This window comes from Macaca nemestrina, chromosome 16, assembly GCF_043159975.1.
Source record: "Macaca nemestrina isolate mMacNem1 chromosome 16, mMacNem.hap1, whole genome shotgun sequence".
NCBI lineage: Eukaryota > Metazoa > Chordata > Mammalia > Primates > Cercopithecidae > Macaca > Macaca nemestrina.
The window spans coordinates 67,257,207-67,279,135 of NC_092140.1; the positions used below are offsets into that span (position 1 = coordinate 67,257,207).

A 21,929-nucleotide genomic window follows, 5' to 3' on the forward strand; every position below is an offset into this window, starting at 1 on the left:
AGTGATATTTTGGTATCTCCTCCTAATACGTATTGTTCTCAGCACTTCATGGCAAGCCTCCCATTCTTTCTGGTTTTCTGAATGGCTGTTTTGTTGAACAATCCCAACATAGGTAAATCTAACGAAGTTAGTTTTGGAATAACTGAAAAAGTCTAAGCTCAACATCTTTCACTTGTTTTTGCCAATAATTTCCTAGGAAGGAAAACTGATGATTAAACAGCAACTCATTGTGATGATCCAACAGATAGGATAGCTATTGGAGTTTTCATTTCAAAGTTCAGCGCACTGGGTAATGGCAAATGTCTTAGAATCAGACAAACTTGGCCATAGTGTCTGGTTCTACCATGAAAGAGGTGTGACATCAGTTGTATTACTGATCCATTCGGGCATATGACTGATCCTTTCTGCAATTTTTTTCTCATATGTAGAATAAGCATAGTGATAACTACCTCACAGGTATTTGATGATTTACTAAGATAATGTATTTAAAATGTTAAGCACACACACTTCTCAAGAAATGGCAATGCTAACATACCCTGTTGAGTTCCTATACCATGGCTATTTTAGAATTGGATGCATTTGCCAGGTGCGGTGGCTTATGCCAGTAATCCCAGCACTTTGGGAGGCCGAGGTGGGTGGATCACAAGGTCAGGAGATCGAGACCATCCTGGCTAACATGGTGAAACCCCGTCTCTGCTAAAATTACAAAAAAAAAAAAAAATATTAGCTGGGCGTGGTGGTGGATGCCTGTAGTCCCAGCTACTTGGGAGGCTGAGGCAGGAGAATGGCGTGAACCTGGGAGGTGGAGCTTGCACTGAGCCGAGATCCCGCCACTGCACTGCAGCCTGGGTGACAGAAGGAGACTCTATCTCAAAAAAAAAAAAAAAAAAAAAAAAAAAAAAAAAATTGGATGCATTCAGTGTCCGGCACTCTCCATGTGATTCAGCAGTAAATTCTAACTTGTCTAAGAAGTCCAGTGTGGTGGTCTAAGTCGCTTCGCTTGTGACTGATTTATGATGGACATGCAACCTAGTTTTGGCCACTGAGATAGAGGGGAGGTACACAGAATCGTGCTAAGAGATCAGATGCACTTGGAGTAGGATAGCAAGAGGCTCCTAGGAATGTTAAGGTAACAGAGTGTCCAAGAAAACACATTGTGAGAGTTTGTGTGCACTTGCAAATGGACCCTCTAAATATCTGAGATTCGTGAGTAATGATAAGAAATTTCTATGTGGGCTGGGCTTCATTATATGTGATACTCTTCTGAAAGTGGACTATGCAGGCTATAGCATTTCAAAAGTACAAAGCATTTAAAAATATACAATAGGCTGGGCGTGGTGGCTCACGCCTGTAATCCCAGTACTTTGGGAGGCCGAGGTGGGCGGATCACAAGGTCAGGAAATTGAAACCATCCTGGCTAACACGGTGAAAACCCATCTCTACTAAAAATACAGAAAATTAGCCAGGCGTGGTGGCAGGCGCCTGTAGTCCCAGCTACTCGGGAGGCTGAGGCAGGAGAATGGCGTGAACCCGGGAGGCGGAGCTTGCAGTGAGCCGAGATCGCACCACTGCACTCCAGCCTGGGCGACAGAGTGAGACTCCATCTCAATAAATAAATAAATAAATAAATAAAAATAAAAATATACAATATAGGAGGCTGGGCACAGTGACTCACCCCAGTAATTCCAGTACTTTGGGAGGCCGAGGTGGGTGGATCACTAGAGGTCAGGAGTTCGAGACTAGCCTGGCCAACTTGGCCAAACCCCGTCTCCACTAAAAATAGAAAAATTAGCCAGGCGTGGTGATGGGTGCCTGTAATCCCAGCTCCTGGGGAGGCTGAGGTAGGAGAATTGGTTGAACTTGGGAGGCAGAGGTTGCCGTGAGCTGAGATGGCACTGCACTGCAGCCTGGTAGACAGAGCAAGACTCTGTCTCAATAAAAAGAAAAAGAAACACACACACACACACACACACACACACACACTCTCTCTCTCTCTCTATAATGCTTTGAAAAACATGTAGTTGAATAATTCACCTGTGTCTTGTTTCCACAGAGAAAGGTTACAAGAGAAGAGTTCTGTCTCTTGGAAACTTTTGAGTTCTTTCTGAACAGCTCTTTTTGGACCCATATGAGAACCTAGTAAGGGCTGTAACTGATAGGTCCCTTCCTTCCTTGGGGAGTCTTCTCTAGACCACCCATTTCTGATGAGGGAAGAAACTTTAATGATTAAAAATCAGTGCTGAGGCCAATTTGAGTGTCTTTTATTGACATCAAAAGAACTGTGCTTTCTGAGAAACATGAACTGAGAAATGAGAACTTCTGAGTGTCTGGAAGAGAATTCTGAATGTTTTATATTCAGACTCCCATGTCTTGATCTCCCTTATAAATCTTTGCCCGAAAAGTAGTTCTTCTAAGTCCAGAATGATTTATTTTTATATTGCTTTTACCACTGATAATTTTAAAGTTTTGTGTTTCTAGGAATTTGGAAATATTTTTATGAATCATATTTTTTCTGATTGTTGTAAGTTAAGATTTTTCTTATTCTGTAAAACTTAGGATATGGTGAAGAAGGATCAGATAACAAAGGATGAAGCCTAGTGTCTGTGAGCTGCAAGTTCCTCTCCTTGGGACTTTCACTGAATAATCTGCCTCTAATATGATGCATGATATTGTCTTGGCAGTTTATTATTTTAAGGCAGTAGAACATAATACATGGGAAGGAGCTATCTTGATCTATTATATCAAGAATCCACTATTTATAGCTCTGTCTATTTGGTAGTAAAAAGATACTCCGTGAGAGCTAGAAGGCTGTGTATATCTGTAGTGATAAGAATGCAGTCCTTTAAAAGTATCTTGATATCGTTATATTTGTATGAAATCTATCATTGGGATGAAAATTCTTTTGTTTACAACTTTATATTTTATATAAACATATGAAATATGTGTGTTTGTTAATATGCATTATTACATTAAATTTCCACAATAGTCCTGTAAATTATGTGAATTCCTGATTCACAGCTAAACAGCCTGAAGTATAGGGGAAGTTGGCTAACTTGGCTGAAATCACAGAGCAAATGAGTGGCAGAAGGACTCAACTCCCGGTCTTTTGATTAACCATATTGGTTTATTGTTTTTATTTTGTTTTGTCTTTTCACAGTTGTTTCTCTGAGTATTTATGGTTTGGCATAGGGCTAACACTATTAATAACTATTTGTAAAAAAAATGTGGGAGATGTTTTATAGCCAGTTTTAAGGCCATGGCTAAAGGCTAGTTAGTTCTTGTCTCACAAGGCTACATATGCTACTATGCACCTGCCTTAATTACCTCTGGGCCAAATACCAAACAACTAGGGCAGGTCCTCTGCCCTGGAGCATGAGTCCCAGGAATTATTCAAATTAGCCGATTCACAGGAAGCTCTCTTAAGTTGCCTCTCATAGTCCCAGCTTGCTGTTATGCTTCCTCTGCCTAACTTCCTGTGTGGCCCTGCCTGGCAGCCTTCTCTCTTTAGGAGCTGTGAGTAATAAAGAGTTCTGCTTTTTATCTATCTGAGTTTCATTGTGTTGTGTTTTGCCCTCCAAAGAATCTTTGGAGTTTAAATTTGTCTCTTACCTTTTTAGTTGAACTGTGGTATAACTAGAAAAGCTTTGGATAGGAAGACAGGCAACTGAGTTTCTTCTACAATAGGCTTTGCGTGGCCCAGTAGAGGTTTATTCAACCTCTTTGAATCTCGACTTCCTTCCTATAAAATAAACAACAATCCTAAAAGCAATGGTTCCTGATCTGGATTGGAATTCCATAATTTTGTCGTATAAATTGGTGGTGCCAAAGTACAAGAGCACCCGAGGACAAATTGAAACATGAGTATTCAACTGGAAGGCAGTGCCTGTATTCTATAAATGGGAATATATTAGTTTGGTTTATCCACATATAAGTTATGATAACATGATACAAGATATCATGAGGCTGGGTATGGTGGCTCACGCCTGTAATCCCAGCCCTTTGGGAGGCCAAGGCAAGTGGATCACCTGAGGTTGGGAATTCGCAACTAGTGTGACCAACATAGTGAAACCTCATCTCTACTAAAAATACAAAATTAGCTGAGCATGGTGGCACATGCCTGGAATCCCAGCTACTCAGGAGGCTGAGGCAGGAGAACTGCTTGAACCTGGGAGGTAGAGGTTGTGGTGAGCTGAGATCATGCCATTGCACTCCAGCCTGGGCAACAGGAGTGAAACTCCATCTCAAAAAAAAAAAAAAAAAAATATATATATATATATATATATCTCATGAAGAAACCCTTTTGTCAAAATAATTTTTTAAAGCACACATAACTAGGCACTAGCTATAAAACAATAAAGATAAGTGCCTGCTTGGTAGCCCATTATTTTAGCACCAGAAGCTTGTATGTTGTAGGACTCTGAAAGTCTCCTTTCCAGAATGTAAACTATGAATTCTGAGATGGTTTGTTAAAGTTCCTTTGAGATTTTTTTTTTTTTTTCACACTGTCTCTCCCTCTCTCTCTCTCTCTCTTGTTTTTTTGGTCAGGAACTTCAGAAGCTGCTGGAGCTGCAGATTTTGGTGTCATTGACCTGCCTTCCTCTTTGTTTGGCGGTTGATGAATCCTTGGGGAGAGGTGTCTGCAACCCTGATGGAGAGCCAGAAAATAGAGTTTCTCTGAATGGCAGCCCCTAGACACTTGATTTTTCTGAAAGATAGGCTCTTGATCAGGCCAGCAGGGGCTTAATGATTTATGCCTTTATGCCCAACTCCAGATAAAGTTAGACTACATCCTAAAGCGTGCATAGGACGAAAAGCTATTACTGCACTTTGCTTGTTGGTGATAAATTCTACTAAAAAAAAGAGAAAAAGAGAGACAGTATTAAATAGCTTTTATTTGAAATGGTTTCCAAATTTTGCAACCTAGGGAGGATGATAATAGAATAGGGAGTATAAAACACTTAGGTGGGTCTCATCCTCTTCCCACCAGGCTTCCTTTTTATTTAGGATTGAGGCCAGGGTTTTATGTAGTATCTGTATTTTAGAACCAGAATAGATGAATAATAGCATTGCTAAAATTCGGGAGAAGCATGTGATTTTTTTTTAACCTCCTATCATTCCTTATCTAAAGACAAATTATTGTGTTTAATAACTTAAATAAGAGATGAACTCGGGATTCCTCCTTGGGACTGGAAATAGAATTAAGAGCCTAGGTTATAGCTTCCCATCATTCTAGAGCACCTGGAGGATTCTGCTACTTTTAGAATTAGTCTTAGAATAGTAGATTCTATAAAATACTTTCTCCTCCATGTCTATACCAATTCTGCCTGTCCTTTAAGGCTCAGTACAGGTGAAGAGCCAGCTCCTTCAATGGAACTTTCTCCAACAGAGCAGACCTTGATGCTTTACTTAGATGCCCTCAGCTCCCTTTACCACTTCTGTGTGTTTTCTTGGGCTCAGTGTGCTCTTTCCTCTGACCACAAGCACCTGAAACTTTCTTTGAAGGACTGCCCAGGCTACTGCAGCCACTTAGTCTACACGTCCAGAGGCTCCCGCAGAGAGCTGTAGTGCCTAAGAGCTCGCTTCCCAGAGAGGATCGTGACCAATGGGTGACCGGTGCGAAGCTTGGAAGCTCGTTTCCTTTGTCGCAGGACAATCTCTGAGGTGTTAACTTATTCTGCAAACATCCTATGGAGGATCAGGCTGAAGCAATCTTCTGTGAGATGTTGAGATATTACCCTGGCTTGACTTCTTCCCCCTTCTGGTCTGGCTTTCCCCATTCCCTTAGCAGTTTATTTTAAGAGTACTTTCATAATGCACATCCTATCTCAAGGTCTGCTTCACAGGAAATTGACCTAAAACGCAACTTTTCTGTTGTACCATTTCTTTGAATTCTAAGAGCAATTGCTAGTTAGTTGAACACTAGTAACAGGCTCTGCCGTATTGCTTGCTCTTTTTTCCCTCCGAGATTGTGATCTCTCTGATGGTGGCTGGAATCCTATCTCATGTCTACTGTTTTTATTTTGTTGTTTTATCGCTCATCTAATTTTTAAAAAGGTCTTTAAGGCCAGAGGTGGTGGTTCAGGTCTGTAATCCCAGCACTTTGAGAGGCCGAGGTGGGCGGATCACATGAGGCCAGGAGTTCGAGACCAGCCTGACCAACATGGAGAAATCCCGTCTCTACTAAAAATACAAAATTAGCCAGGCATGGTAGCACATGCCTGTAATCCCGGCTACTCGGGAGGCTGAGGCAGGAGAATTGCTTGAACTCGGGAGGCGGAGGTTGTGGTGAGCTGAGATCGTGCCATTGAACACCAGCCTGGGCAACAAGAGCAAAACTCTGTCTTAAAAAAAAAAGAAAAAAAAAAAAGAAAAAATCTTTAACAGCTTTGCAATAAATGAGTAAATAGGATAAAACAAAACCAAAGTCAGTGGATAGAAAATGAAGTATGAGAATCAAAAAACAAAGGGAGTAGGAAAGAGGAAAAACCAGCAATTTCAGACTGAGAAAGGCAACTGAAATCAAGAATCATATTTAGTTTGTGCTTCTTAGCAGCTTGGACAAAGATGGAGACATAATTTCCTAGATAATTTTTAATCTTTAGTAGTACAAAGTTGTTTTAGTTATCTATTGCTGTGTAACAAATTACCCCCAAATTTAGCTGCTTGAAACAACAAACATGTTTTATCTCTCACAGTTTCTGAGGGGCAGAAAACGGGGAGTAGCTTAGCTGGGTGGCTATGGCTCACTGTCTCTCACAAGGTAGCAGTCAAGCTGTTGGCAACAGCTGCAGTCCCATCAAGGCTTGACTGGGGCTGGAGAATCCATTTCCAAGCTCGCTCATGTGGTTGTTGGCAGGCCCCAGTTCCTCGCTGGCTGATGTCCAGAGGCCTCCCTTCCCGCCACATGTGCTTCTCTACAGGCTGCTGAATGTGCTCATGACACAGCAGCTGCTTTCCCTGGAGTGGCTTATCTGAGAAAAAGAGAGAAAGCCGAGATGGAAGCTGCAGTGTGTTATAGCTTACTCTGGGAAATGATAAACTCTCACTTCTGCTGTGTGTTATGTATCTCACCGATCAACCCCAGTGCAGCGTGGGAGGGGATGCCACGCTGTGCGAATGCCGGGAAGTGGAGATCACTGGAGGCCATCCTGGAGGAGGATGACTGCAGAAGTATATGGCCTATATTAATTTCTCCTGATTAGATGAAGTTGACAGGAGTGAAAAAGATAATTCAAAGGAGGATCATGTGTACTTTCTTTTTGTATGCTCCATTTACTCATCATATAAAGGGTTCTCAGCAAATATTTACGGATATTCAAAAATCTACTATCTTCCAAGTTGTTTTCTCCATAAAGAAGAGTAGGCCAGCTGCAAGCATAAAGGACAAAATATAATGTACAGCATACTGTAGTGGATGCTAACTTGGGTATTTTAAGTCAATGTTCTTTTAAAAAGTGTCATAGCTACGTCATCTCCTCTATGTTTCTAATGCTAACACTCTAAAGCAAGTGCTTAGATTTCTGCAGCAGCTTCTCAATGTACTCTCTCTTTGTCTAGATTCTCTTATGCTATATCTCACTTTCATCATGTCATTATTGTTTAATGACTCATCACTAATAGAATAAAATCCAATCACCTTGACTTTTCAAAAGCACAATTCATCTATTCAAGTCTCTATTCCATTGCTTCCATCAGGAGCCCTTTACTTTAACTTGGAAGTATTCTCACTGCTTCCCAAATGTCCATGCTAATGTTTAACTCTTAACTTTTTCTTGTTGCTGTATCCCCTTCTGGGAATTTCTTGTTCTATTATTTGGCATCTCCACGTCCTTGTTCAGCCAGCCTTCCCAGTGTTTACATGTCTTCAGCACGTCTGCCTTAGCGCAAGGTCTCAGTATTTCTTAGGTGGATTGTTATCTTAATGACTTTTTCAATTCCCAGGTTCCTTCTGCTTTATCCTCCCTATTTCTCCATTGTTGTTTTTACACGTCAAACGGATTGTATAATTTTGTTTACAACAAAACACTTTGAGAGTTTGACACTTAGTAGGTACTCAGTAATTCTTAATTGCATGAATAAAATGTCCAGGCAAACTCCCACTCCCATTTCCATGAAGTTTTAACATGATTTTGCCTCTCACTTTGATCTTTTCCTTGTTTGAAGTCCTATGATGCTTATTGTCTGCATCACTTATTTTGATGTTCTATAATATGCTTCCTCCTATTATAACTTAATTCTTCTCTTATCTTTCATTCATTCATGTATTTGTTCATTCATTTATTCAACATCTTTCTTCATAGGCTACTTTATGTCACAGATTATGCTAGGTCTTGGGAGAATAGAACGCTTGGCAAACACAGATAAGATTTCTGCTTTTCTGGCCCTTGGAGTCTACTTGTAAACAGAGACAACAATTAAATTATCACATCAAGAGAGTGTATTAGTTCGTCTCACACTGCTATAAAGATACTACCTGAGACTGGGTAATCTATAAATAAAAAAGTTTTAATTGACTCACAGTTCCACATGGCCGGGGAGGCCTCAGGAAACTTACAATAATGGCAGAAGGTGAAGAGGAAACAGACACTTCTTACCTGGTGGCAGGAGAGAGAGAAAGAGAAGGGGGAAGTGCCAGACACATATCCACAGATCTTACGAGAGCTCGCTCACTATCATGAGAATAGTATCCATGATCCAATCCCCTCCCACCAGGTCCCTCCCTCGACACGTGGGAATTGCAATTTGAGATGAGAATTTTGTGGAGACACAGCCAAACCATATCTGAGAGTGTAATTACAGATTGAGAAAAGTGCTGTGAAGGAAGAGTACATGGTTGCATGAAGGCATATAATAAAGGAAGCAGTTCTAGACCTGGACCTCAGAGAGGCTCCTCTGAGGAAGTGCCCTTTGGACTGAGATCTGAACAATGAGTAGAAATCACACAGCAAAGAGGGTTAGGAGGAAGGAGTGAGGGTAAAAGACAGTGTTTTAAGCATTGCAGTGGCATGCACAATGACCCTGTGGTAGGATAAAGATTTAAAAGAAGGCCAGGGTGTTTAGATGCAGAAACAGAAAAAGGACACTAATGGAAGCATTGATGAAATCTGAATAATGTACAGAGCTTAGTTACTAATTAATGTTCTAATATTGGTTTCTAAGTTTTCACAAACATTTCACAGTAATGGAAGATGATAACATTAAGAGAAACTGAACCTAGGTGAAGGGTATATGGGGACTATCTATGCAATTTTTCTGTAAATCTAAAATTCTTCTAAATGTAAATTTATGTTTAAAAGATAAGGTCAGAATGAAAGAAATTCACTGCATAAAAGAAAAATGGTACAAGATAAGGTTGAAGATTAAGACCAATCTAGGACTTCCAGAGGCTTTGAGCACTATCTTAAGAATGTTGACATTAATCTTGGAGTAAGGTGTGATGGTTTTACATAGTGAATTACACAGCGGGAGCTCCATTTGAAAATATCACTAACCTGGGGGCAGTGTACAGAGTGGACTGGAGGGGTACATGGGTGGGTAAAGGAGGCCAGGTCAGATACTCTCACGGTTTCCAGACTAGATATGTTGAGTTAAGGTGGGGACAGATTCTCTTTAGCAAGATAAATGTTTACAAACTGCATTTATCTTTTCTTTCTTTTTTTTTTTTTTTTTTTTTTTTGAGATGGTGTCTCGCCCTGTCGCCCAGGCTAGAGTACAGTAGTGTGATCTCGGCTCACTGCAACCTCTGCCTCCAGGGTTCAAGTGATTCTCCTGCCTCAGCTTCCCAAGTAGCTGAGATTACAGCCATGCCCCACCACGCCTGGGTAATTTTTGTATTTTTAGTAGAGACAGGGTTTCACCACGTTGACCAGGCCGGTCTTGAACTCCTGACCTCAGGTGATTCACCCGCCTCAGCCTCCCAAAGTGTTGGGATTACAGGCATGAGCCACCGTGCCCCAGCCCATTTTTCTTTCACTTACGTACCTATCATAGAATTCTTTAGATAATATCTACATAATACATATTCTTTGGATAAATAAGTGAATAGATAAATAGATGAATTAATTAAAAAAGGGTTAGATCAGGTTAAGCAGTCCTTGAAGACAGCAGCCTCTTGGCAGTATTATGGTGGCTCTGTCCCAAACTCTAGAACCAGGACTGGTGATTTCAAGTAGAAATCAACAGACTACCTCAGTTTTTCCCTCTGCTTCCAAGGGCCCTTTTTCCAGAAATGAGTGATCCTTTGTCTTATTTTTGGAATGCCCATTATTTGCACAAAGGTTCAGGGAGGAGCACTGGGTGGAAAACAGAGGCTCAAAAGACATTTGGAAAGAAAATTTGAAAGTGTTCAGTACCTGGAAATGGAAGAAGCAAGTTAAAGTGTGGTGAGCCATCTGCATCATGCCTTCTTCTTCAGAGCAAATTCATTCTGCATATCATTTGCGTTTTGCCCTTTTGGCAATAGCGATAATCTTAGCTTTTTTAGAGGCATCTGTAATTAGAGGTTCTTCACCTTCTGGGGGAAAGTGTTCTAATTTCTCGATGGATAAAGGAAACCTGGGGAAAGGCTGCAGCGTAAGGACGAGGGAAGGGCAGTATCAAGAGTTCTGCTTGTTTAGTTCAGTTGAGATCCAGCAGTTAGGTAGTAGCAGGTGTGTGTTTTCCGCAAGCCTTTCTCATTTGAAAAGACAATGCTGGTTTTTAAGAACCATATCTTGGGCTAATTAGTGTGAAGATCATCAGGTGGAGACTGCCGGGTTACTTTCAATTTAGAGAACGAAGAAAATAAGAATGATTAACATTCCAAGATTATTTCAGCCAGGTGACCCTAAGATCCCAGTTTCTCTCCTAGTATCTTTGTTCCAACATTTGTGCTCAGTGTTCAGACAGGGCTATCACTACCCATGTTTGTTTTCTAACACATGACCAATTTTAGCCAATGGAGTTCATATCATGGATCTCAGAGGTTAATCTTTTCCCTTTCTTGTCTCCTCTGCTTCCCAGACATGCATTCATTTGACTGGCAGCCTGGAAAATTGAAAAATGCCACAGGGGTTATTAAGGTGGAAATCGTTTCTGCTCTTTGAGGCTCTGCAAGCTAGTTATTGCTGCACCTATAATATCCAGGCATCAGAATAGCACGCATTGTTCTTAACTTGCCTGACACAGGCCCATATCAGTTGTAACACCCAGATAGAATGAAGGGGTCTCAAGATATCATTTCTCTACTCAAAATATATCCCTTTAGTCGATTAAAACAGAGTCCCTGAAGTTATTAGAATGTATTCTGTGTCTTTGTGCACACACGTTTGATTTACTTTTGTTCTTATTAAAAGGGTAAGCCTAGAGAAAAGGAGAAAAGAGAGTCTTCCATAATCCATATTTTAATAATTGCCTGAGTGCACATTTACTCTACAGAGACTTTCGTGTTTCTCTAACTATTTACTTGGCTCTTTTACACAATGCGTATTACTTACCTGGCCTGGTAGACCATGAGCCAGCTTCTGGCCTATCATGTAATCCTGCATTTGGCTCCCTCTGAGCCATTATGGCATAGTCTGGCTGTAGGATGGCGATATTATTTTAATGGATCGTTTTTCACAATAAATGGCTCCATATTGTATAAATTGTATTGAGCTGTTGTGATGTTAATATATAAATATTAAGAAAACCACTGGGGAAAAGTTACTGTGTAATTGAGATAGCCTGTTTTCCAATGTTAATAAGTTCTTCATTAACTTTTTTCTCCATAAAAATATTCAGGGAGTTTAATTCACATTAAAAACTTATAAACATATATTTTAAAAAATGAAATTACTTTACATCCCAACTCAGCAACAGGAAACAACACCACTCCTCAACTGGAAAACCTCTATGCATCATTTAAATACAGCATAGAGAAAAGAAAAACACCCCAAAGCCAAAGTACCCCATGGTGACAAAAAAAACTTCAGAGAGGTTTTTCAGGAGAGAGAATTTGTTTGTTTCTATTTAGCTTTAGGGCAATGATCTTTTTAACCATGTTGCCGCAGGCAAAAGATTCAATATTAGCATTAATGCCTACTTTTGATAAAGTATAAGAGAATGAAATATAATCTACAATAACACAAAACCCTGATCATAAAAGTGAACTTAAATTCATGTCCTGCTTCAAAACTGCCAGGCGTGTTGTTGGCCTCCTGTATTGGTATATCAATCAGGGCCCCGGCAGGAAACAGAATTCATTCCAGATGGTTCAGATAAGACTTTAATAAAAGGAGTTACAGGGACATAGGCTGGAATCAAACAGAGGATGGTGGGGTGCTCTACCCAGGGACTGAAAGCAGGAAGCTGTCACCACGCCTAGGACCTAGGGCTGAGCAGAGGAAATAGTGTACTGGAACCCAGTGAGCCCTGGGACTGTGCAGGACATGAGGCTGTCTTAGTGGATGGACATAGTTACTGCCAGGGAAGTGATTTGAAAACAGAATGAGTGGAGATGAAATGCCCTGTCACTGCTCCTCCTGTCATCCATCTCTCACTGGTGCCTCTGTTGGCCAACGCCACCCAGAAGGCAGCCAGTGAGGGAGTCCATATGGTGTAGATTTTAGTGGGCACTTTCTGAGCTTGAAAGTTGGGCAGATGAAGTGGGGAAGGGGATGAAAAGTAGAAAATATCCACAACAGTTGGTTTTCAGATCACTAAAGTGTTAGCATTACTGGTGTTTAAATAACACAATTACTATAAAGGGATTATATTTTTTAACCCCTCATGGGAAAGAAGCTAGAACTTCTATATTTTATTTTGTAGAAGGCAGGATGTAAAAATGACTATTAGCAGGGTTTTCTTCTTGCTGGGCAAAAAATGTTCAAAACTTTACCTAATAGTCTAATACTCCTGTAGGAAATTACAGTTTCCAAAGGACTTTCCACTGATAGTATTTCATTGGATTCCAACTAAAGTCGTAAGAGGGAGGTATTATCTTATTAACTTTATAGGTGAAGAGTCGAGGGTCACAGCCTCAGATGACTTTCTTACTATCCAAAGTTAGAACTAAGCAGCATCAAGATGCAGATTTAGGTCTGACTTTACATCCCAACTCAACAACAGGAAACAATACCACTCCTCAACTGGAAAACCTCTATGCATCATTTAAATACAGCATAGAGAAAAGAAATACACCCCAAAGCCAAAGTACCCCATGGTAACAAAAAGGTTCTTTATGTCAAACCACTATGCCATTTTAAAAATAATAATGTCACACACTTTTGACAGCATGTATGCTGAAAGAAGAACAGAACTGTCTGTACTCTGCAGAAAATTGCATTTGCAGGGGAACTACAGTCTCTGTGTCAGGTAAGCTCAGTATCAAGAAGCAAAGAACAGTCCAAAGCATCAAGTAGTCCAGTGGAATAAAATGATTCAGGAAGAGAGGCAAAGAGAACATTTGGGAGGAGAGACTGGAAAGAGACTCCCAGGAAACAGTAAGAAGCAAGGAGGATCCTTTTATGAGGTGTGTGCATGCCTGAGAGTGGTTGGGAAGAGAATAGTTAAGAGTGTAAAGCGAGGTTTCTCAAGAGTTAAGGCAGAGGCTACAATATTTCTCAATGTATTGTTCATGGACCACTTGCATCAGAATCACCTAGGTTACCTATTTCAAAGGTCAATCCTGGATCCCCCTCTGACTTGTAGAGTCAGAATCTGCATGAGGAGAACTCTGCTGTTTGGCATTTTGACATGTCCTCTCCATTAGTCCCTGCTCTCCCCACTACTCCCACCACACACACAGACACACATACACAAAGGTTGAGAACTGCTGACAGAGAGCACATTTGGGCAGCTTGACTAAAAAGAGCTCTGTAACAGAACTATAAATATTTGGTTACAGCTCAGTTTTCTGGCATGGCTGAGCATAAGCCATCTGACTACCCATCGATCATCCCAACTTCTGTTTCTTTGCTTCAATCATAGTTTTTGAATAATCTTTTGAAAATATGTTTTCTAATTTTATGCTTTAATAAACAAGGCATATTAAACACAAATTGACTTTTCAGATTCTTATAGTGCTTTGAGTTAAATATTTTAAACATCAATTATGGTAAACATTAAAGATGTAAATGTAGTAAGTTAGGGAATTGGGTTAAACTGTATGGGTGCTAAGATTGCTTTTCAAAAGGAATCCCTAATATGAGCCTGTGTTCTTGTTATTTAATCTTATTTTCATAAAAGGAGTGTGAAGAATGGGCAACTGCAAGACCTCAAAGGTGAGATAATATGGCTACCTTTTCTTTTTTTGCAAAATTAATTAACGAACACAGATGCAGTCATCTGCAAGATGTTTTCCAAACAACACTAAAAGCTTCTTTTCTGTTTTTATCATTATCCTTTTGCAGCATCAAAAACATGTATTGTTGCGCATGAAAAACAATATCTCACTTCAACTTCTCTTGTTAGTTTTAAGACTCTTTCCCAGTGCTACATATTTGGGTAAGAGTGTTTATGGTATGGAACAAAATGTTGATTATTGTTCTTGTAACCAAAGGTCATATTGATCATTTGGAACATTATTTTGTAGAGGATGGATGTGCTACCTTTCTACTGTAACTTTTTTTTTTTTCCGGTTGAAACCGTATAATCTGAGTCATGGTTCAAACAAACAGTATTTCAAATACTGTTTATCAAAAGTTTTAAAACAGTAACTGAAGCTGGCTGTAATTTAACTGTGAATTTGATTTGCCTTGCTGATTTATAGAGAGGTGCAGATACTTTGTAACTAGTACCCAGGTCAAGTTTGAGTTAGTTGTAGAATTTTTCTTTGTTTATTGTGATTCAGAATGGCAAACATATTGTTTGTATCCCTTAAATGAAGGTGGAATTATTGATTAACCACAAAACAATACATATTGGTTGATTTTTCCCCCCACATTAATAGGTTATCTTTTGGCTGAGTCTCTCAGCCAAAAAATAACACTTTGAGTTACTTTCCTGTAATGGCCATGAGTTAGAGTTGACCTCTTCACACTAGAGAGTAGTCTCTGTTGAATTAACAGCTGCAGTTTTGATCTGATTGGCTTGAGATGAAGTTACAACCTATAGTCATGGAACAAACCAAAATAAACAGCTTATTTTAGAATTAACTCAAGAGTATGACCTCACTTGGAACATGCTCTATACCAGAGTTCACTGATATTAACCTAATGGCTATTTTAAAAATTAAAGTCCTTATCTTTGGGGGCTTTTCCAGAAAATCCAGCAATTACTTTTTCAAATATCCATTATTTCTTCAGGGACATATTTTATAAGAAGCAGAAGAAAATATAAGCGTTAGATATTTTGGTGTATATAAATTACTACAGCAATCTCTGTAGTATTTTCCTGTAAGTTCTTATCAAAGCAATTTAAGGCAAACAATTGGAAAGTGAGAATTAAATGCGATCATCTTTCTTAGAGAAGTGTGTTCACAATGCCAAATAATCCATTTTATTGAATTTCCACCCCTCAGAACTGACCAGTTGTTTTGCTTTCCAGCAGTGTCACCTACATCTATCCCAGAGAGCTCTTTCTTTCTTTCTTTCTTTCTTTCTTTCTTTCTTTCTTTCTTTCTTTCTTTCTTTCTTTCTTTCTTTCTTTCTTTCTTTCTTTCTTTCTTTCTTTCTTTCTTTCTTTCTGTCTCTCTCTCTCTCTCTCCCTCCCTCCCTCCCTCCCTCCCTCCCTCCCTCCCTCCCTCCCTTCCTTCCTTCCTTCCTTCCTTCCTTCCTTCCTTTCTTCTTTCTTTCTTTCATTTTATTTTGTATTTTTTGAGATGGAGTCTCACTCTGTTACCCACGCTGTAGTGTAATGGCACAATCTTGGCTCACTGCAACCTCTGCCTCCCGGGTTCAAGCAATTCTCCTGCCTCAGCCTCCCGAGTAGCTGGGATTACAGGCATGTGCCATCATGCCTGGCTAATTTTTGTATTTTTGTAGAGGTGAGGTTTCACCATGTTGGCTAGGCTGGGCTCAAACTCCTGACCTCAGGTGATTCTCCCACCTCAGCCTCCCACAGTGCTGGGATTACAGGCATGAACCACTGTACCTGGCACAGACAGCTCTTTCTAAACTGAAAGACCTTAACAGGTGTGTCCTTCTGAATTAGCCCATTATATTTAAGAAAGCACTTTTATAAGACCTGACTTTGACTTAGGTATTATTTATTGTTGGACTGGTATGAAAAAAATCCATCAGCTTTTTTTTTAAAAAGGTTTAATTACATATACACATGAGTGTATGTCACTGCTCACACCCAATTTTCTTTGCCTTCTGTTATGCTAGGACTGGAAAGCAGATGTTTGTTATAAATTATATTTCTTTTAATATGTGACTAAGTAAATATATGGGATTGAATTATTTCTTTTTGGAACTTCTGCCTAAAACATTAAACTATACTAATATCAACTCTGCAGAATCTGTTTAAAAATAGGAGCAACTGGGGTGCAGTATTTCATGAGTGAATGCTAAAACTTTCATTTAGAAAGAAAGCTGGGCGGTCGGAACAACTGAAAGACTCCAAATGCATCATGTCCAAAAAAGCCAAAAGATAAGCAAAAGCTATAAAAATTTCTTGTCATATTCATTTCTTCTTTCTATCTATACAGTAAGAGTACTATAAAGCTTTTGATTTCTTTCAAAACTCCTGGCTGGACATTTGTTCTCAAATTATTAGAATTTTTTTATTGTATAGAGAGTGTGTATTCTTAATTTGGTGCTAGGAGGCAGGACTTGACTCTGAAGGCGGGGCTTGGACACTGGAACAAATTGAGAACTAGCTAAAACAGGGATGAGGTGGAGGCAGCTTTCCATAAGACACTCCCACCAGTGTGCCACGTCAGTTTACCATTGCCATGGCAACACCCAGAAGTTACATCCCCTTTCCATGGCAACAACCCAACAACCTGGAAGTTACCCCCCTTTTCCTAGCTAGAAATTTCTGTATAATCCACCCTTTAATTTGCATGTAATTACAAGTAGGTATAAATATGATTGTAGAACTGCCTCTGAGCCGCCACTCTGGGCACACTGCCTCTGGGGTAGCCCCGCTCCAAAGGGAGTAGTGCCTCTGCTGCTACTGGACACTGCTGCTTCAGTAAAAGTTGCTGTCTAACACCTCCTGCTCACCCTTGAATTCTTTCCAGGGTGAAGTTAAGAACCAATCATCCTGATCTAAGCCCCAATTTTGGGACTTGCCCACTCTACATCCATGCCCTGAAATTAAATAAAATTACAGTCCAAAACTTTCTCCCAAAGTTTTCTTCACTTGCACTATTGCAGAACAGAACAACAATAAAGAACTGCTGATTTCCATCCCCTTAGTTGACAGTCATTGCTATTTTTCTTCTTCTGTTTACCATTTGAAATTTTGGCACTTTTCCTCTATATTGGTATGAAACAGAAAAGTTTGACGTGACAAGACACTGAAACTATTTATGTATTTCTTTCCTTGTGGTTTAAAACACAGGTCTCTGCATTCTAAAGTGGTAGTTTTCAACTGAGGGTGGTATTGCTGCATTTCCCCCTACCCTCCAGGACACTGGGCAATGTCTGGAGATATTTTTTTACTGTCATGCCTTGGGGACTAGAGGAGCTACTGGCATCCAGTGGTTAGAGGTTGGGGATGCAGCTAGACATCTACAAAGCACAGGACAGCCCCCACGGCAATTATCTGGCACAAAATGTCAATGGAACCAAGGTGGAGAAACTGTTCTAAAATAATCCCTCCAAAACCTTGCTCAACCCTTCTAGGCATTCTCAATCTGGCTTATGACAATCTGGCAACTCCGTTCCATCTGCTATTGGGAGTACTATGGTCTTGTGAAATTCAAAGGTCTTTAAAAAATTTTTTGCATGTCATCTCCTTTAATTATGGGGCATTTGATCCTTCTGGTGCGTATATATATATGTGTATTATTTTTCTGACATTATGCCTCCCTTATGACTCCATTTTTATGTTCTTTCATGTCTCCCCTTCATCTTTCCATTCTCTAAACAGTTCATTAAAAATTTTTTTTTTAACTTTTACTTTTTAGATGTGGAATCTTGATTTGTCACCCAGGCTGCAGTGCAGTGGTGCAATCATATCTCACTATCTTCTTGAACTCCTGGGCTCAAGGAATCCCCTGCTTCACCCTCCCAAGTAGCTAGAACTACAGGTGCATGCCACCATGCCTGGCTAATTAAAATAAATTTTTTTTTTGTAGAGTCTGGGTCTTGCCAGCTTGCCTACTCTGGTCTGGAACTCTTGGGCTCAAGCAATCCTCCCACCTTGGCCCCCCAAAGCATAAGGATTACAGGTATGATCCACTTACAGTTCTAATCTATGATGTCCTTCCATCATTCCCTATGTGCTCAAACACTCCTGACTCTATTATAAGTTTGTGCTGTTTATTAGGTAGTGCTGAGACTTGAATTGCCCTGTTTGGAGCAGAGAGAAACCTGGGAATTGTTCTGCTGACTCTGTTTTCTTTAGCTTACTTTGGGGTCACATTGGGAGTATCTGGTCCTGAGCCAGGGGAGTGTCATTGCATGGAGATTGTGCTGCTAACAGAGGACTCACATCACTGTTGTTGGCTCTTCTCCATAGATGGCCAACCACATATCAGGCCCTGTGTGAGGTGCTTCTCACATATTTATCTCTACAGGATAGCTGTTATTAACCCTACTATGAATAAGAGGAAAGGGAGGCCCAGCAAGTCATCCAAAGACAATGGCTAGCAATATGTACAACTAGGAATTGTACCCAGGATGATTTGATTTAAAACCTTCGCTCTTTCCATAGGACGATGGTGTCTCTGAGTGTTGCAAATAGTTAGGGACATCGCAACACAGCTAGGTTTGTTTTAGAGCTTGGTGAAACCATGTAAAGGCTTTTAGATGACCAGAATGGCTCGAATCAAATTGACCTGGTATTCTCAAGGCTGGAAAATATTTCATTGCTTATTACTCTCTCTCTCTCTCTCTCTCTTTTTTTTCGTGGCCAGAGGAGAATTGGTTTCATTCACATATTCAATTTATAACATAATTCAGCAGTTATGCTAGTTGCTGGGGTCTTCGGCACGTGACGTAGAATTCTCGTCAGGGTGGTGTCCCCTGGCTCTGCAGTCTTACTGGCGTGGCTTGATACCACACAGCTCCTCCATGACTCACTCTTTCTCAGTCATCTAACTTGAATTTTCTAACCCTCAAACTATTCCCCTTTCAGATCAGGATAGTGACACTTCGAATCACAGTGTTGCCAGGAGGCTCAAAAGACCCCATGCACAAAGACTTCGCTGACATGAAGTAAGTGGGGATGAAAACCCCCTTCATTTTCCCCTTCATTAAAGGAACCAGGGACATGGTACTGGGTGTCCAGCAGGGCATGCCTGTGAACAAATAAAACATCCACAAACAAGATAAAGTGCCTTAGCACTACATAAAACAGATGTCACTTGTTTGATAACAAACCAGAGAAGAGATAGATGGAAATGTGGAACATCGGTGGGAGATTCTTTAGGCAGATATAGTCTATTCTTATAACCCGTTTTTGTAGTTTTGCTCTCGTGAAAGTGGCTTCTATTTCCATGCTTAACCTGTGTTGGAAAATTCCTGTGTGCAGCGTGGCAAATTACTGCCATATCCTGTTTCAGAGATGGCTGCTCTTTTGTCACAAGTGGAAATTTTCCAGTGCATAAAAGTATGAAAGCGTATTTTAAGGGTGTGAATGTTTTTGTAAACAAGATATTCTAGACATTATTTCTACCCACAATTTACTTTTGTGCTTTGTGTGTGCGTGTGTATGCTTTGGAAAAATGTTTCAAAATCCCATCCAGATGGTTTCAGTCCCTCAAGCTAATCTCACCATCACCTGTATTTTCTTACATTCATCTGTCCAAGTGCGGCAGACACAGTCCCTTGGCAGACTCTCGGTCTTTCCCAATCTCTTTTTGCCAGCTAGTCGGGGCTCCAGAAAGGCTTTCAGTTTTCCTAATAAAGGGGGCCCATTTATTCTTTTAGTCCCCCTTTTGTTCGCTCCTCTCTGCTCCTTTTCTTTTCTTTTTTTTAAATTTTGATCAAAGTTATGATGACTGGAGCTGTAGCAGCCATCTTGTGATCAAGAAACAGAGCCAAGACAATCACAGAACTTCCAGCTCGTGTCTCTGAGACTGCAGACCTAACACCAGTGGCTGATCTCCAGACTTCCTGTTAAGTGAGACAAAGAAATGCACATTGCCTTGAATTGCTGTCAGTCACATTCTTCTGTTACTCGTATATCCCTACATTATGATATGGTTCCGTTCACTGGTGAATTTTCATAGATCCTCTCCATCAATTCATTTTCTGCTAAAAACTCATCTTTTTGAGGAAAGCATGAATGATTGAATCCTCATTCTCATCCCAAGTATATTCATTTTCTTTTCATGGTGTTCAGTGAACATTATCATTGAGCAGTCCTTTACTTCCGTTAATACATTGCACTTTGCAATACTAATATATCCTATTTGTCACTATGTAATACTACAGAGGTATTCTTCTTTTTGTGTTTTGCTTTTTGTCTTTCCAGATAGTGAGTCATAAAGTCTGAGTGGTTTTTTTTTTTTTTTATTCACTTAAGATGTATAATCCAGAACATTCTTCTCATTAGACACTTTAGTAGGTATTTTTGATGGATGGACACACCACATACTGAATTAATTCTTGCAGCTGCTACTAGGCAACAAGATAAGGTGTCAGTGTGTGGTGGTGGTGTTCACACATACAGAGTTAGGCCTAGACAGACTTTCATAGTGTCAGTTACTTCAACTGGGCAAGAACCAGACTTGTAACTAGCTCCCGCCCCGCCTTCTTTTGCTCAGAACTGCTTTTCTCAATACTTTCCCACTGCAGGATTCCTTTCAGAGCTCAAGTCCTGAACGTTTACATGTGGCATATGCATAAAGAGAGTTCCTTTTTTTTCAAAGTGCAGATCTTTTCTTCTTGATTTGGCATCTGACTGTGGTTATTTCTATTATTAAACATCAATGGTTCATATTATATAACAGTAGTTATTCAGAATGAGAAGGTATAATATAAAGTAATAAGGTACCTTCAACTATGCATTGCTTTACAGAACTTGGATTATTTAATTTTTTTCATATTTCACTTCTAGCTGTCCCTATCATTTCCATTGAATTGCACACACAGTATTTCCCTACATAAAAATTTATCTCTTTTTTTTTCTTAAAGGAAAACATTGAAAAGGGCAATAGATTCAAGCCCTTCGAATGTTGACTCCCATTCCTTACACAAATACTTGAAAACCGTTGTTAATTAGAAAGAAAACAGCACCTCCCACATTCATTTTGCTTCTTTGTGTCATCTCTGACAGTTATGAAAGACAAATGTGTTCCCCTTCATTACTGGCACCACTCAAGCAGTAAAGCTCAAAGAGAAGAAAATGTGAACAAATGCAAAGACGTAGGAAATGCGTTAAATATGGTCATAGGCTAACACGTACAATGATTTCATCTTAAACAGAGACAGGAAACACCCAATCTCATTCTATTTTTTTTTTCACATTATCAAGAATTTGAAGCCTTAAATAGCTCTCCTATGTTATTTCTTCAGGAACTGATTTAATATCCTTGTTTCTGATTTGAAAACGGTAAGAAAGAGATTGCATTTTTGTTTTATAAATTCAAAAGGAATGCTAGCTGGGAAAGACTCGTTGACTGAAATGAATTGTTCAGGCACATGACGAAGACACTAACACATCTTCAAAAACTCTGAAGCCTTCTCTGTGCACTCGATACAGGGCTATCCTACTCTTGTCCCACTGGCTTATACAAAAATCTAACTTCCTGATGTTTCCCTTTTTGCTGTCTTCCCATTAGACTCCCGCTTGAGAGGCAGGAAAGCTGCTGGCAAATGCATATGAAGCACAAGTGTACTCTGAGATGAAAG

General features: G+C 39.9%; 1 long non-coding RNA gene across 1 annotated transcript in view; it reads left to right on the plus strand.

Annotated features, from left to right (window-relative positions):
• LOC105485580 (uncharacterized) overlaps positions 1–18,300 on the plus strand; it is a 242,176-nt gene extending 223,876 nt beyond the window's left edge. Inside the window, exon 4 of the long non-coding RNA XR_989682.2 lies at positions 18,209–18,300. This is a non-coding gene — a long non-coding RNA (uncharacterized lncRNA). The remainder of the gene's footprint in view (positions 1–18,208) is intronic.
• Positions 18,301–21,929: the final 3,629 nt, after the last annotated feature.